The sequence below is a fragment of the Ovis canadensis genome, chromosome 19 (genome assembly GCF_042477335.2).
Source record: "Ovis canadensis isolate MfBH-ARS-UI-01 breed Bighorn chromosome 19, ARS-UI_OviCan_v2, whole genome shotgun sequence".
Classification (NCBI taxonomy): Eukaryota; Metazoa; Chordata; class Mammalia; order Artiodactyla; family Bovidae; genus Ovis; species Ovis canadensis.
In genome coordinates this window covers 15080022-15093995 of record NC_091263.1, presented here as the reverse complement: position 1 = coordinate 15093995, position 13974 = coordinate 15080022, and the positions used below count along the sequence as shown (strand labels likewise).

Genomic DNA, 13974 nt, shown 5'->3' with positions numbered 1-13974 from the left:
CTGAATATTAATTGGAAGGACTGATGCTGAAGCTGAAACTCCAATACTTTGGCTACCTGATGTGAAGAACTGACTTATTAGAAAAGACCCTGATGCTGGGAAAGATTAAAGGTAGGAGAAGGGGACGACAGAGGATGAGATGGTTGGATGGCATCACCGACTCGATGGTCATGAGTTTGAGCAAGCTCCGGGTGTTGGTGATGGACAGGGAAGCCTGGTGTGCTGCAGTCCATGGGGTCTCAAAGAGTCAGACACGACTAATTGAGTGAACTGAACTGAACTGATTCCTAAAAATTTATCAATGGGTAGATTGCTGAGCCTGGAGGGATACTTAGTGTGGTGTGGGCTGTCTCATGATGTGATCAGGAAGGGACCATCCTCAGTATGTCAGGGAGCATGTGGTGCCCACCTGGCAGCTGGTATGATGCTGTCTCCAAGGGCCCATATTCTTTACCTCGGGGTTCCACTCTTCCATACTCCTGTGCACCCACTGCTGGGGTTTCTCCTCCCACAGACCAGGAGTCTCTAAAGTTTACGGGCCCTGCCATATCTGCCCTGTTATGTCCAGTGTCTGGCCCAGTGCAGGGGTTCAGGAAATGCTTTTGTGGAAATGTATACATATCCTCCTCTGCCTGCTCAAAAGTTTCAACTTGATTTGACTAAACACACCGCAGTTTAGTCCCCAACCCTGCTCACTTTCCAATTAAGATTCATCACAGTGAGGACAGGAACCTGAACGCACAACATGCTGTAGGGGCTGCTGAGGGAAAAAGGTGGGACGAGATCCCAGGGCACCTTTGAGTGATGGGAAGCAGACGATGTGTGCAGGACTAAAGAGCAAGACTGATGTGAGAGCAGAATACTGTTAGTGGAGGACACTGGCTGGGGCACTGGGGGGAGCAATGACAGGGCAGCAGTTCTGATGACTGGACGTCAGCAGTAGGAAAGGCACATCACGCCACTCTCCGTCAGATGGGAAATGCACTCTAACTAGGCAGAACCGTCACAAAAAGTGAACAGATCAGAATTTGTAATCTGTGAAACATAGCTCCTGCGGCAAAACTAGGGAAGGAGGCAAGAGAACTGGCGGAAGAATTGGATTTTAAAGTTGTGCCTAAGAAGTTTGGAGGGTTTAATAGAAACTTCAAGTCAACAGAAGCATGTGGAGGGAAGAGTCTGGCCATTTTCTGACAGGAGGCTGAATGTCAATGGTGAGTCAAAGACCTTTCAACCTCACCCTGTCTAATTCCCTAACTGGAAAGGACTGTCTGTAAGGACCTCTTCTGGAGCCAGCTGGACTTACAGGGAAAAAGGTTGCTTTCCCATGCTCAGTCTGTGTGCCCTGAGCACCCCAAGTGCTCAGCAAAGCCATGAAAGACAGCCACGAAACTCACTCAAGTATCTCTCAGGTGAGGCAGCTCACACAACATTTCTGAGCATGCTTTCACTCTGAGAAAATAGACATGAACCAAACCCAGCAGGAAGAATTGATCACACCATCATTCTTTGAGCAAGCAGAAGCATATAAGTCAGACAAGTAGCTTCACATTCAAGTTTTTGGGAGGATAATGTACAACACCCCAACAATACTCTTCTGAGAACAGAAAGAAAAACTTTGGGCAAACCTTCAGCAAACTCAACCACCAGCCCCATGACCACTCTAATGAGTGTTCAGTTCAACATCACATTGGATGGCAGGAAAGACACAGCGAAAAAGTGCAGTCAGTGGAAGGCCTACAGTTACCGTCAATCTATAGCTCACAGAAATGAAACCAATTACAGATCAACCATCAGTAAAACTCTGACTCCACTCATACCCTCATCTGTTAAAAGTAGATAATGGCAAACACCTCACTGAGGATATTATAAAGATTCTATGAGATAACGTGTGCAAAAGCATGAATTTGGGTCTGCCGCCCTTTCACTGGCCATCAAGAAACAATCACCTTCCTGTATCTTCCCGGTCTTCCCACTCCAACTACTCCAAAGCATTTAATGAAAATTCAACTCCCAAACTACCCACAAAAGTTAATTCTCCCAAAACCCACTTAGTAAGTACTAGTAAGTCCTGACTGTCATGCCAGGTGGGGATGGCAGTGGCCAGATAGATCGAAGTCATTACCTGCCCACATCTTTTGTTTGTCCTGCTAGCTCTTCTCCACAAGCCAACAAGGAGGTCAACAGCTTTGCCTGGGAAACTGTAGGTATGAGCAGAGGGGTTTGCACAGTCAGAACCAAATGCCCAACCCCTGTCCAGCTCAGTCATGCCAAGCTGCCCTCTGCCACACTCCCATACATGCAGACTTTGCGCTTTAAGACATCTGTCTTCACCATCTGACATCGTGAGAACTTTTACTGTTGATCCACTCCACAGACCATATCTTCATCTCACTAAAAAAGTACTTCTAGAACAGGAAACACTGAGTGGTCTTTTTCTATAGACCAGAATGAGTGGGTGCAGTTCACCAGTTCTGCCCCTATTCCCCTGCTTGGGACTGTGTTCTCTAACCAAACTACTCCCTCCAGTCCATCTCCAAATCCAGGCAAAGTTAATCAAGGTCCTTCAGCCTCCAAAGCATTACAAAGATACAAAATGTAAGCATAAATGTTTGAGCACTCCAAAACAGACAATAATGCTTGGGTCCTTTTTTAACTTAATGCTCAAGTATCTTCTCAAAAATAAAATCTGAATTCTAGTCTCTCCTACCAGACTGCACCCAAACCATATACAACAAATCAGTCTACAACCCAAAGCCTCATGATTCCATGGCCCAGTTAAGAATCACTGGAAACCAGGACCTTTTATAGTTTAAGGGAAAATATAATAATCCATTAATGCAAACTTGGAAACGAGACACTTGCCCAAGAGTTTCATGGGGCACTGTATTAGCAAAAAGCGAGAAACTACCTAAATGTGTATCAAGAGAGCAGATTAAGAGTCACAACCATTCATATAAAGAATATTCTGCAGTTCCAAGGGGGGTGCAGGTCTGTGCATGCCAACATGGAAAGAGTTTCAACAAATACCTCTTATGAAAAAAGAAGAAATAAGATGCACAAAACTGTGTATAATATGATACCATCTGTGCACTTTTAACAAAGTATCTAATATATAAATACTTAAAAATTCAGAGGGGAGCAAAATAAATTTTACAGTAGCTGCCTCTGCAGAGAGTCTAGAGTCGGGAAGGGAAGAGGGAGAGGCCATCATGTTCAGCTTCACACTCCTTTGTAACCATATGTATGCATTCATTTTGTTTTGAAAAACCATCATATCAATTCTCTACGAAAACATGGAATAAGAGCCACACAGATAAAATCCCTAGATAAATTAGCAATGCCATTTCAGTTGATATCCACCACTTTTTAAAAAGCTCCAGTTTCTCCCTATTCATGTTTCCCTGCCCATCCTTAAAACAAAACTAATGAGCCATGAAACAACCAAATGTGAGTTTGGAAGGAAGAGAAAAAAAGGGCTCTGATTCACACTTGGATAATCAGCGCTTCATGAGAAAGGGTTACAGGTACTCAGACCAGCCTCTGGCCTAGCTCACATTCTCTCTTGACAGGCTGTGGGGTCTCAAGGGGGATGGCCACGCCGGGCATGCTGCCTTACAGCCAGGATCTTAGGATAGTAATGCTCATAGGCAGACAAAAAAATGGACATAAAACTGCACACACACAGCCCCCACGGGTGGAACGGCTACGGAAAAGAACACTGACGAACGAGCACAGGTGGAGCCAACTTAGAAACAGAGCACTTTTCAAAAGTCTATTTCTGAACCGATGATTTAGAATCTAGGGCCTGTTTTCTCAAAGAAATAATCGTGCACATATGGCTAAATACCCGGCAGCCAACCCATTTCTTCTGAGCTCATAAAATAAATGAACTTCCCTTCTATCCTTGTAAGTGGTTCAGAGCTGTCTGCAGGAGGATCCCAGGCTGTGCTCTTCAGACCGCTCTGCCCCACCCTGGCAGGAGTGGAGGGGACAGTCCCGGATACTGTGTCAGAGGTTCATCAAGTTTCCTCCAGTTTCTACCTGCTACCCAGCCCCACACCAACCTGAGAGAGAGGTGGAAAGAAAGATTTAGGGAAGCCTAGCTGAAGGCAACTGATCCCTCCAGACACTGGAAAGATCCCTGACTCTACTGAGGCTTCAACATTAAAAACTCATTACTGATTTCCCTGCCGAGATGCATATGGACAAAGTTCATGCCATTGCCACACAACTTTCTTATTTATTTTTATGAATGACTTTGATCTCAAAAAAATCTGAGACTACAGAAGTAAACACCAGTTACAAACACAAGGCAAAGACACCAAAAATAAATGTATCAAAAGAAAAAAGTAAAATAAACTGGACCACATCAAAACTGTAAACTGTTTTGCTGAAAACAACACCATCAAGAAAATAAAAACACAACTCACAGAATGGGAGAAAATATTTGCCAGTCGACAGTTGATAAGCAACTTGTATAAAGAGGTCTTAGAACTCAACAACAAAAAGACAACTCATTAAAAATGGACAAAGGAATAACTGTTAATGGCTACAGGGTTTCTTTTTGGGGTGATGAGAACTAAAGTTCTCAGACTTACTGTGGCAATACTTGCACAACTCTGTGAATGTTTAAAACCACTGACTTGTCCACTTTAAATGGGTGAACTGCATGTATGTCGATCATAACTCAATAAAACTATTCTTTAAATGGGCAACTATTTGAACAGATATTTTTCCAAAGAAGATATACAGATGGCCAATAAGCACATAAAAAGATGCTCAACATCATTAGTCATTAAGGAAATGCAAGTGAAAATCACAATGAGACACCACTGCACACTCACTAGGATAACTACTATTAAAAAAAAAAAAAGACACAATTACAAGGATTTGCTTCTGAGACTATAAAATGGTGCTGCCATTCTCAGACTTTGAAAAAGACTGGCTGATTTGCTCAGCAGTTTCATTCCCAGGTATATACCTAGCAAAGATTAAAACATACATCCACATAAAAAAATACTTGTATACAAATATTCACAACAGCGTTATTTATAATAGCAAAAAAGTAGCAGCAGATCTGAGACACACCAACTGTTGAGTAAATACTCTGATCTATTCCTGGGCACCAGGGAAGCCTGATAAAAGAGGAAAGAAGTACTAATACACGCTATAACAGGGAAAAAGCCAGTCACGGTGGACCACATACTGTATGACTCCATTTATATAACATGTCCATAACGAGCAAATTTAGAGAGACAGAAAGTAGATTAGCAGTTGCTCAGGGCAGAATGGGGAGTGACTGACTGTTAATGAGTTATGGGGGTTTTTTCAGGAGGCAAAAAATATTCTAAAATTAGATCACAATGATGGTTGCACAACCCTGTGAATATACTAGAATATATTAAATTATATATTTAAGCAGGCAAAGTGTATGATACGTGAATTATATCTCAATAAAAGTTCTTTAAAAATATAAGAAAAACAAGCATGTATTCATTTATGTTCATTTCTAAGATACATATTTTAAAAATGACAGCTGAGTAAAAGGGGAACAGGAAGAGGAAAATACGATAAAACTGGAGTGAAATGCATACACAAAATAACACAGTGTTGGTCGTTTGCGGCAGTGCGGCAGGTGGGGGAGGAGATAGGCCCCCCAGCTTCCAGAAGCTGAGAGGGTAACAGGCAGGAAGGCCAGGGGTCTCCAAACAGAGGAAATAGCCTGCAAGCGTCAGACATTATTATCTCTCTTAAGCGGCAGGAAGAAACAAACTAGTGATATTTTTTGTTCTTGTCTATACAAACTTAAAAGGAGGTTTCTCTTAAAATACTGTGTTGCCATAATGACACCTGGTTTCACCTGAAGTTAACTGTTCTCAAGCCTTGAGTTAACTAATGCATTTTTCTTATGGAAATATTTGTCTTAAGCTATGTTAATGTACTATGCATTTACCCCAGACTCTGTCTTCAAGTTGGTGACGCCTAATGGCTCAGAACCTACTTGACAAACCAGTATGTTATACTCAAACATTGTTCCTCTAACCTATGTAAATGAACTATTTGTATGGTAATCTGCCCTTATATAAGATTCAAGTTAATCATTTTATGGCCTGAGATGAATCATCTGGTGCCAAGATTATCCCAAAATGCATCTTATGAGTGAGGGGCCTGGTGCCATTCTGAGTTTTAAGACATTCCTTTCTTTCATTCACAAACTGCTGCTGCTGCTGCTGCTAAGTCGCTTTAGTCGCGTCTGACTCTGTGCGACCCCATAGATGCCAGCCGACCAGGCTCCACCATCCCTGGGATTCTCCAGGCAAGAACACTGGAGTGGGTTGCCATTTCCTCCTCCAATGCATGAAAGTGAAAAGTGAAAGTGAAGATGCTCAGTCGTGTCAGACTCTTCGCGACCCCATGGACTGCAGCCTACTAGGCTCCTCCATCCATGAGATTTTCCAGGCAAGAGTACTGGAGTGGGGTGCCATCACCTTCTCCGAACAAACTGCTAGTGACTATATAACATCCAGCTGAAGACTAGCAGGGGGGTACTCTTTCTGCCCCCTTCTGATGCCTATGTCAGAAGCTTTCTCTATCTCCTTTATACTTTAATAAAACTTTATCACACAAAAGCTCTGAGCGATCAAGCCTCGTCTCTGGCCCTGGATTGAATTCTTCTCCTCCAGAGGCCAAGAATCCCGGAGTCTTTCCGTTCAGAAACAACCTTTCAAAGCCAAGGGAGAGAGAAACAATATTATGCATAACACCCCAGGATCCATCCACTGGAAAACAATTTAGAAAACAATTATCTTTCTCATATTGGCATGTTCTTCCCAAGGAGGACACAGTGTGGTTGGCATGAAAGAGAATTCAGAGTTCTAGGGAGGATCTCCCCAGAGGGCAACTGGGACCGACAAAAGTCATCTGATGCTAACCTCTAAAAGACGCTGTTGAGGATTTCTACAGAGCTGGTGGAGACCTTGGGAGCACAACCATACATTCTAGATAAACTAAGTTAATGAAAACATGAGGCTGTTTTGAACCCAAGGAAAAACAAAAAAGCTGTACAGTAAGAGATGCAAAATATTAGTACACCATATGTCTACTGCTATAACCAAATATACTGAGATGCCAAGGGGGAAAGAGCCTGGAAACTAATGTCCAACACTGCTAGGAGTCTAGAGTCTAGAGCTAGAAGTATATGCACATTATTTTTAACTTTGGAAGCAAATATTAAAAGAACCAGCTTAAAAAGTTGAAGCTCATTGCCCTTCAGACAGCAATGGCAGAAGCATGAGGGGGCTGTCATTAGTTTTAAACTCTGGTACTACTGAACTTTTCCACTGATATGCATGTTAGTTTCTTAAAAACAAAAAATAATAAAAATGAACCCGTTACATACAGCAAAGGTCATTTACAGTCAGCTGTGAACATGGCTTCTGCCAAAGAAGGTACCAGCCAAGACCAGGTGAGGAACCTGGTGCTCTGGTGGTGAAGCCTGCCCGTCCGTGCCTGGCCACGGCCTCTCCCGTGTCCTCCAGCCTCAACACAGCCAGTGCTCCTTAGCTCGGGCCACAGGGTGTCTTTTCCCACTCCCACTTGCTGGCTGGATGGGCACAGCTGACTTCACCTAGAGATAAACACAGGTATGATGACACCTTGGTGTGACTGGGAAAACAAAGCAGACGTGACTGCAGCTGGAGTCCCAGCTCATGGGCCACGCTGCTCATGCACCGACAGAGTGCGGGGTCGCAGAGCTGTGCCCGAGCAGCACCTGCTCCTGCTCTGCTTCAAAGGTGCTGAGAAGCCCCCACCCACATCTGTGCTAGCTGTACACCTTCCAAGCTGACAGCTCTATCATAGGGTAGGGATTAAAGCTCTTGTATTTCAAAATTAGCCTGCAAATGAGCACATAATCTCTCCTGGGGAATTCACCAGGTTGAGAATGGTTATACAAACAGAACGTGTAAAGAAAAGGGAAAGGCAGGCAGGAAACGGGGCAACACCGAACACTGAAGCCTAAATTCAACATGGAGTCCTGGAACAGGAGAAGACCCAGCAGGAAAACTAGTGAAATTCACATAAAGCCATAAGTTTAATTAATACCAACATTATCGATGTAGGTTTGCTTTCCTTTAGCAAATATAGTGAGGTAATATCAGATGTTAATTAATTAATAGTAACATTATCAATGTAGGCTTGTTTTTTTTCAGCAAATATAGTGAGGCAATATCAGATGTTAAATCAGTGGAAAATGGGTAAGCAGTATACAGGAGTGTTATATTAGCTTCACAAATTTTCTGTAAATCTAAAATTTTTCTAAAGACTGATTAAAAACATAGAAATATACTGTGCCAAAACAAATAAACCACCACAATGACAACAAAACCTGAATTAAGGCTCCTGGCTTTCAAACACAAGGAGCAGAGGCAGCAGGGGTGGGGAAGCGCTGCAGTGGGGTGACCAGCCCTCAGCCTGGCCCTGAGGATTCTGGCCTCTGTTAAGAGGTGGAGAGGAAGCTTCTGGGACATGGCTGATGGGCAGGTCTTGGGGTGCAGATGAGTGAATCCACACATGCTCACAGAAGGAAGTGGAGAGCCAGCTCTGACCCACATTGTGCCAAGTGCCCAGTGTGGCAGAAGGCTGGACAATTCTTAATTCCTCTGACCCAGATTCAGCAGCCCCAGGTCACAGCTCTAGGAAGCAGAGCTGGATATTGGTGCATTGGGTATCATTTCAATCCTCTCAGTTAATGCCTATTAACATCCAGGTCAACCCCTGCCCCAGCTCTGATGCTAGGGAGGAAGACAAAGAGACTCCAGGGATTTCACAAATAGATCCCCATGGACCATGGTCATCCCCTTCCCCTCAAGGCAAGAAGAGGAGAGGGGTGCCCAGGTGCCTCTGAGGTTCTGTCTAACTGTGATGCTACATGGAGAACTGAGGCAGGACATTTTCGCTAATTTTATAGTGAAGTCCTTATCTTCTGCGACATTTAAATGCAGGGATCAATAATTTAAACTTAAGTTTCTGCATCCTGATAAATCCTGCCAGCTTCTTGGGAGTTACAAAACCATGTAAACTTGAGAAACAGCAGGAAAATTCCCTTAGTGACTTGTAAACACCTGGAACTAAGTATACCGATCATTCAAGCCCTTACTGGAAGCTGAGTTGAGAACAGTTATCTTCAACTAGCACCCATGTATGTGTTTTGTTTGGCCCACAGTAGTTTCATGACAAGGCAACTTTACAGAAAAAGCAAGATTTTTCACCCTTTTGTGAAAAAACCCAAAGGCCTATCAACAATTAACTAGGCCTTGAGTGGTACCTACCCTCTCCCTCCTCCTGCTGCCACTGACTTGTCTGTCCTGTGATGAGACTGTTCTGGATCACCACCTTCCTTCCCATTACTTAGGATGAGGTGAAGCTGGGAGTAAACAACATATGAGGGAAAAGCTGGCAAATATTATGGGTTCTGAAATAGGTACTACAGTATAATGAAAAACCAGCATCTCACAATAATCAACAAAGTCTACAATCTTAGGAGGGAGATGGGGGCATCTTGTTTCATCACCATTTATGTCTTGGATGAGCCTGGAGTGGAAAGAATGGGACTGGCCACCTGGAGACACGGGGCCTTGTAGGAACTGGAAGTGGGTTCTGTGGGTTCTGACAAAAAGAAAGTATATCTAAGAGGTTTGCCAGCACACAAAGGATAGTTCAGGCAGTCAGAGACCAGGTGCTCCAAATGGACCTTAAATTACCTAAAGGCTTGATAAAAGAGATAGGGCTCAGTTCAGCTCAGTTCCTCAGTCGTGTCCAACTCTTTCAGATTCATGGACTGCAGCACACCTGTCCATCACCAGCTCCCGGAGCTTGCTCAAAGTCATGTCCATCAAGTCGGCGATGCCATCCAACCATCTCATCCTCTGTCGTCCCCTTCTCCTCCTACCTTTAATCTTTCCCAGCATCAGGGTCTTTTCCAATAAGTCAGTTCTTCGCATCAGGTGGCCCAAGTATTGGAGCTTCAGCTTCAGCATCAGTCCTTCCAATGAATATTCAGGACTAATTTCCTTTAGGATGGACTGGTTGGCTCTCCTTGCAGTCTAAGGGACTCTCAAGAGTCTTCTCCAGCACCACAGTTCAAAAGCATCAATTCTTCAGTGTTCAGCTTTCTTTACACCCAACTCTCACATCCATACATGACCACTGGAAAAACCATAGCTTTGACTAGATGGACCTTTGTCGGCAAAGTAATGTCTCTGCTTTTTAATATGCTGTCTAGGTTTGTCATAGCTTTTTTTTCCCAAGGAGCAAGTGCCTTTTAATTTCATGGCTGCAGTCACCATCTGCAGTGATTTGGGAGCCCAAGAAAATAAAGTCTCTCTCTGTTTCCACTGTTTCCCCATCTTTTTGCCATGAAGTGATGGGACCAGATGCCATGATCTTTGTTTTCTGAATGTTGGGCTTTAGCCAGCTTTGTCACTCTCCTCTTTCACTTTCACCAAGAGGCTCTTTAGCTCCTCTTCATCCTCACCGTAAGGGTGGTGTCATCTGCATATCTGAGGCTACTGATATTTCTCCTGGCAATCTTGATTCCAGCTTGTGTTTCTTCCAGCCCAGCGTTTCTCATGATGTACTCTGCATATAAGTTAAATAAGCAGGGTGACAATATACAGCCTTGACATACTGCTTTCCCACTTTGGAACCAGTCCATTGTTCCATGTCCAGTTCTAACGTTGCTTCTTTACCTGCATACAGATTTCTCAGGAGGCAGGTCAGGTGGTCTGGTATTTCCATCTCTTCAAGTATTTTCCACAGTTTGTTGTGATCCACACAGTCAAAGGCTTTACTGTAGTCAATGAAGCAGAAATAGATGTTTTTCTGGAACTCTCGTGCTTTTTCTATTGAGAGGGTAACAGGTAGAAAGGGCAAAGGTCCCCACGCTGCAGGAGGAAATAGACTGCAATGGCAGACTTTTCCTTCTCTACACAAAATTAGAAGCGTCTTCTTTTAATTCTGTGTTGAGGACACCTGATTCTGACTCGAACTAACCAATGTGTTTTCCTTAAGGAAATATTTTTCTTAAGCTATGTTAATGAAACAATGTATTTGCTTTGGAATCTGCCTTTCTTCAAAATGGTTCCCCCTAAGATTATTTTCTTTTCTCAAACCTTGGGTTGATAACGGCTCAACAAACCAGTATTCATTACAGTTACTTTATGGCCGGGGGATGACACACCTCATGCTATCCTATCTCAAAAATGCACATTGTGGGAGAGGGGCCTGGTGAAACTCCCTCAGCCTTGAGGTCTCTCTTATCTGATTAATAAGCTTGCTAACAGACATAAAACACCTTGCTAAAAACTATCAAGGGGGCATTCTTTCTGCTTTCTTCTGATGTCTATGTCAGAAGTTTTCTCTATCCCTCTCATACTTTAATAAAGTTCTGTTACATAAAAAGCTCCATTAGTCAAGCCTAGTCTCTGGCCCTGGATCAAAATCCTCTCCTCTGGAGGTCACAAATCCTGGTGCAGCACATGGCTCACAGCAGCAACCTTTCACTATGATCCAACAGATGTTGGCAATTTGATCTCTGGTTCCTCTGCCTTTTCTAAATCCGGTTTGAACATCTGGAAGTTCTTGGTTCACGTACTGTTGAAGCCTAGCTTGGAGAATTTTGAGTATTACTTTGCTAGCGTGTGAGATGAGTGCAATTGTGTGGTAGTTTGAGCATTCCTTGGCATTGCCTTTGTTTGCGATTGCAATGAAAACTGACCTTTTCCAGTCCTGTGGCCACTGCTGAGTTTTCCAAATTTGCTGGCATATTGATTTCAGCACTTTCACAGGGTCATCTTTTATGATTTGAAATAGCTCAGCTGGAGATAGGCGAGGAGATAAGAGTAGTTCACCGTAAGCCATTCCCAAGCATTAAAAATATCCAGGTTCCTTTTCACAAAGATGGTGCCAAAGGTGACAACAGAAACCCATGCCCCTCCTAAAGCCAAAGCCGAAGCAAAGGCTTTGGCGGTCAAGAAAGCAGTGTTGAAAGGCATCCACAGCCACACACACAAAAACAGATCCAGATGTTACCTACCTTGCGGCAGCCTGAAACACTGTGGCTCAGGAGGCAGCCCAAACATCCTCAGAGGAGCGCCCCTAGGAGAAACAAGCTTGACCACTATGCCATCATCAAATTCCTGCTCAGCACTGAGTCAGCCATGAAGAAAACAGAAGACAGCAACACTGGTATCCATTGTGGATGTCTAGGCACCAAATTAATCAGGCTGTGAAGAAGCTCCGTGACACTGACATGGCCAAAGTGAAAACGGTGATCAGGCCTGATGGAGAGGAGAAGGCATATGTTCGAGTGGCTCTTGACTATGATGCTTTGGATGTTGCCAACAAAATTAGGATTATCTAAACTGAGAAGGCAATGGCATCCCACTCCAGTACTCTTGCTTGGAAAATCCCACGGGCGGAGGAGCCTGGTAGTTTGCAGTCCATGGGTCACTAAGAGACAGGCATGACTGAGCGACTTCACTTTCACTTTTCACTTTCATGCATTGGAGAAGGAAATGGCACCCCACTCCAGTGTTCTTGCCTGGAGAATCCCAGGGACGGGGGAGCCTGGTGGGCTGCCGTCTATGAAGTTGCACAGAGTCGGACACGACTAAAGCAACTTAGCAGCAGCAGCAAACTGAATCCAGCTGGTTAATTCCAAATATAATAAAAGTTTTCACTGCAAAAAAGAAAAAGAAAAAAATACCCAGGCTCTTAAAGCAAAGGCCCATTTATTAAGACAGTCATGGGACAAAAAGGTTAGCAAGGGCTCAAGTCCTTTTACCATTTGCCCTTCCCTTAGGGCAAGTAGCCCCCAGGTCAGGGATCCATACTTCATGGAACACAGACTTGGTAATACGGCTTAATTTCTACCAAAATCCTCCAATCTGTGACACAACCAGACAGAAACTAAGGAAGGCAGTGACCCTCAAACATTATTTTCAATTGGGACAGAACCAGAGATCCATGTTGTTAGAGATCTTTTCATGTTTCCCACCTTAAGAAATAATCTGTTCAACCTTCACAGTCTCCCCAGGGTGGCTGGGAGTAGCAGGGCTGCACTGGCTAATGCTCTGTGCTCAATAATCAAAAGGAGGGGGCATCTGCCTATGCATGCAAGGCTTTACCTACTTCCTTTAATCCAAACAGACACACATCCAACTATATGAAGAACACTTTGCTTCTTTCCTGACAAGAGAGAACAGAATTGTTCTAAAAGAAATCCTCCGTTAAAAAAAAAAAATCCTATATATTTAAAAGCCTCCACTCCCACTCTATCTGAAGGAAGAAAAATGGTGCTCTCAAATCAGGACAATTCTCATTTTCACCCACTTCCATCAGGGTAACTGCAGGGACGGACTCCTCAGACCAGGGAAGCAGTGCCTGGGTCATCCATGTCAAAACTGGCTGCTTTCCAGGATGCTCCCAGAGCCCATGCCTCCAAGGACCACAGGGCTGGAGTCAAGGGGCCAGAACAGCCGAGCAGAATGAAGGAGGACACCAGAAAACACCACGCTGGGGAGAGGACACAGCACTAGACCAAAAGCTCCTGGCCTCCTGGCAGAATCCCACTTCCTATCACTGCGGAACTCAGCCATCTGGATCAACATTCCAACCCAACACCAGCTGAGAGGTGGATCTACCTGGTATTAAAGCTGGGACCAAGGGGTGGATTGTCAACCCACCTCCAAGAGAGGACATCTGCAACACCCAGTAAATGCACACATGTGCTACAGTCTTAATCCTCCAAGTCTTATAACATGGGGAAAATATATGTTTTTGTTCAAATAGCAAACATATAATATGTGACCCTGTAGTCACATACACTACTGAATGTATAAATTTGGGAGTATAAATTTGTTTTAAAAAGCAAACTTTCTGAAAGTCAGTTTGGTAAGATATAGCAGATACTTT

The 13974-nt window shown here is 43.8% G+C and overlaps 1 protein-coding gene across 4 annotated transcripts in view; it reads right to left on the bottom strand.

Annotated features, from left to right (window-relative positions):
• Window positions 1-13974, bottom strand: part of VOPP1 (VOPP1 WW domain binding protein) — a 169057-nt gene that overhangs the window by 121641 nt on the left and 33442 nt on the right. For 2 of the 4 annotated variants that reach the window (XM_069561181.1, XM_069561180.1), the window contains exon 2: window positions 12095-12338. The exons of the other annotated variants lie outside the window; for them this stretch is intronic. The gene's annotated coding sequence lies outside the window, so the exon portion shown is untranslated. The remainder of the gene's footprint in view (window positions 1-12094; window positions 12339-13974) is intronic. 4 annotated transcript variants of the gene reach the window in all.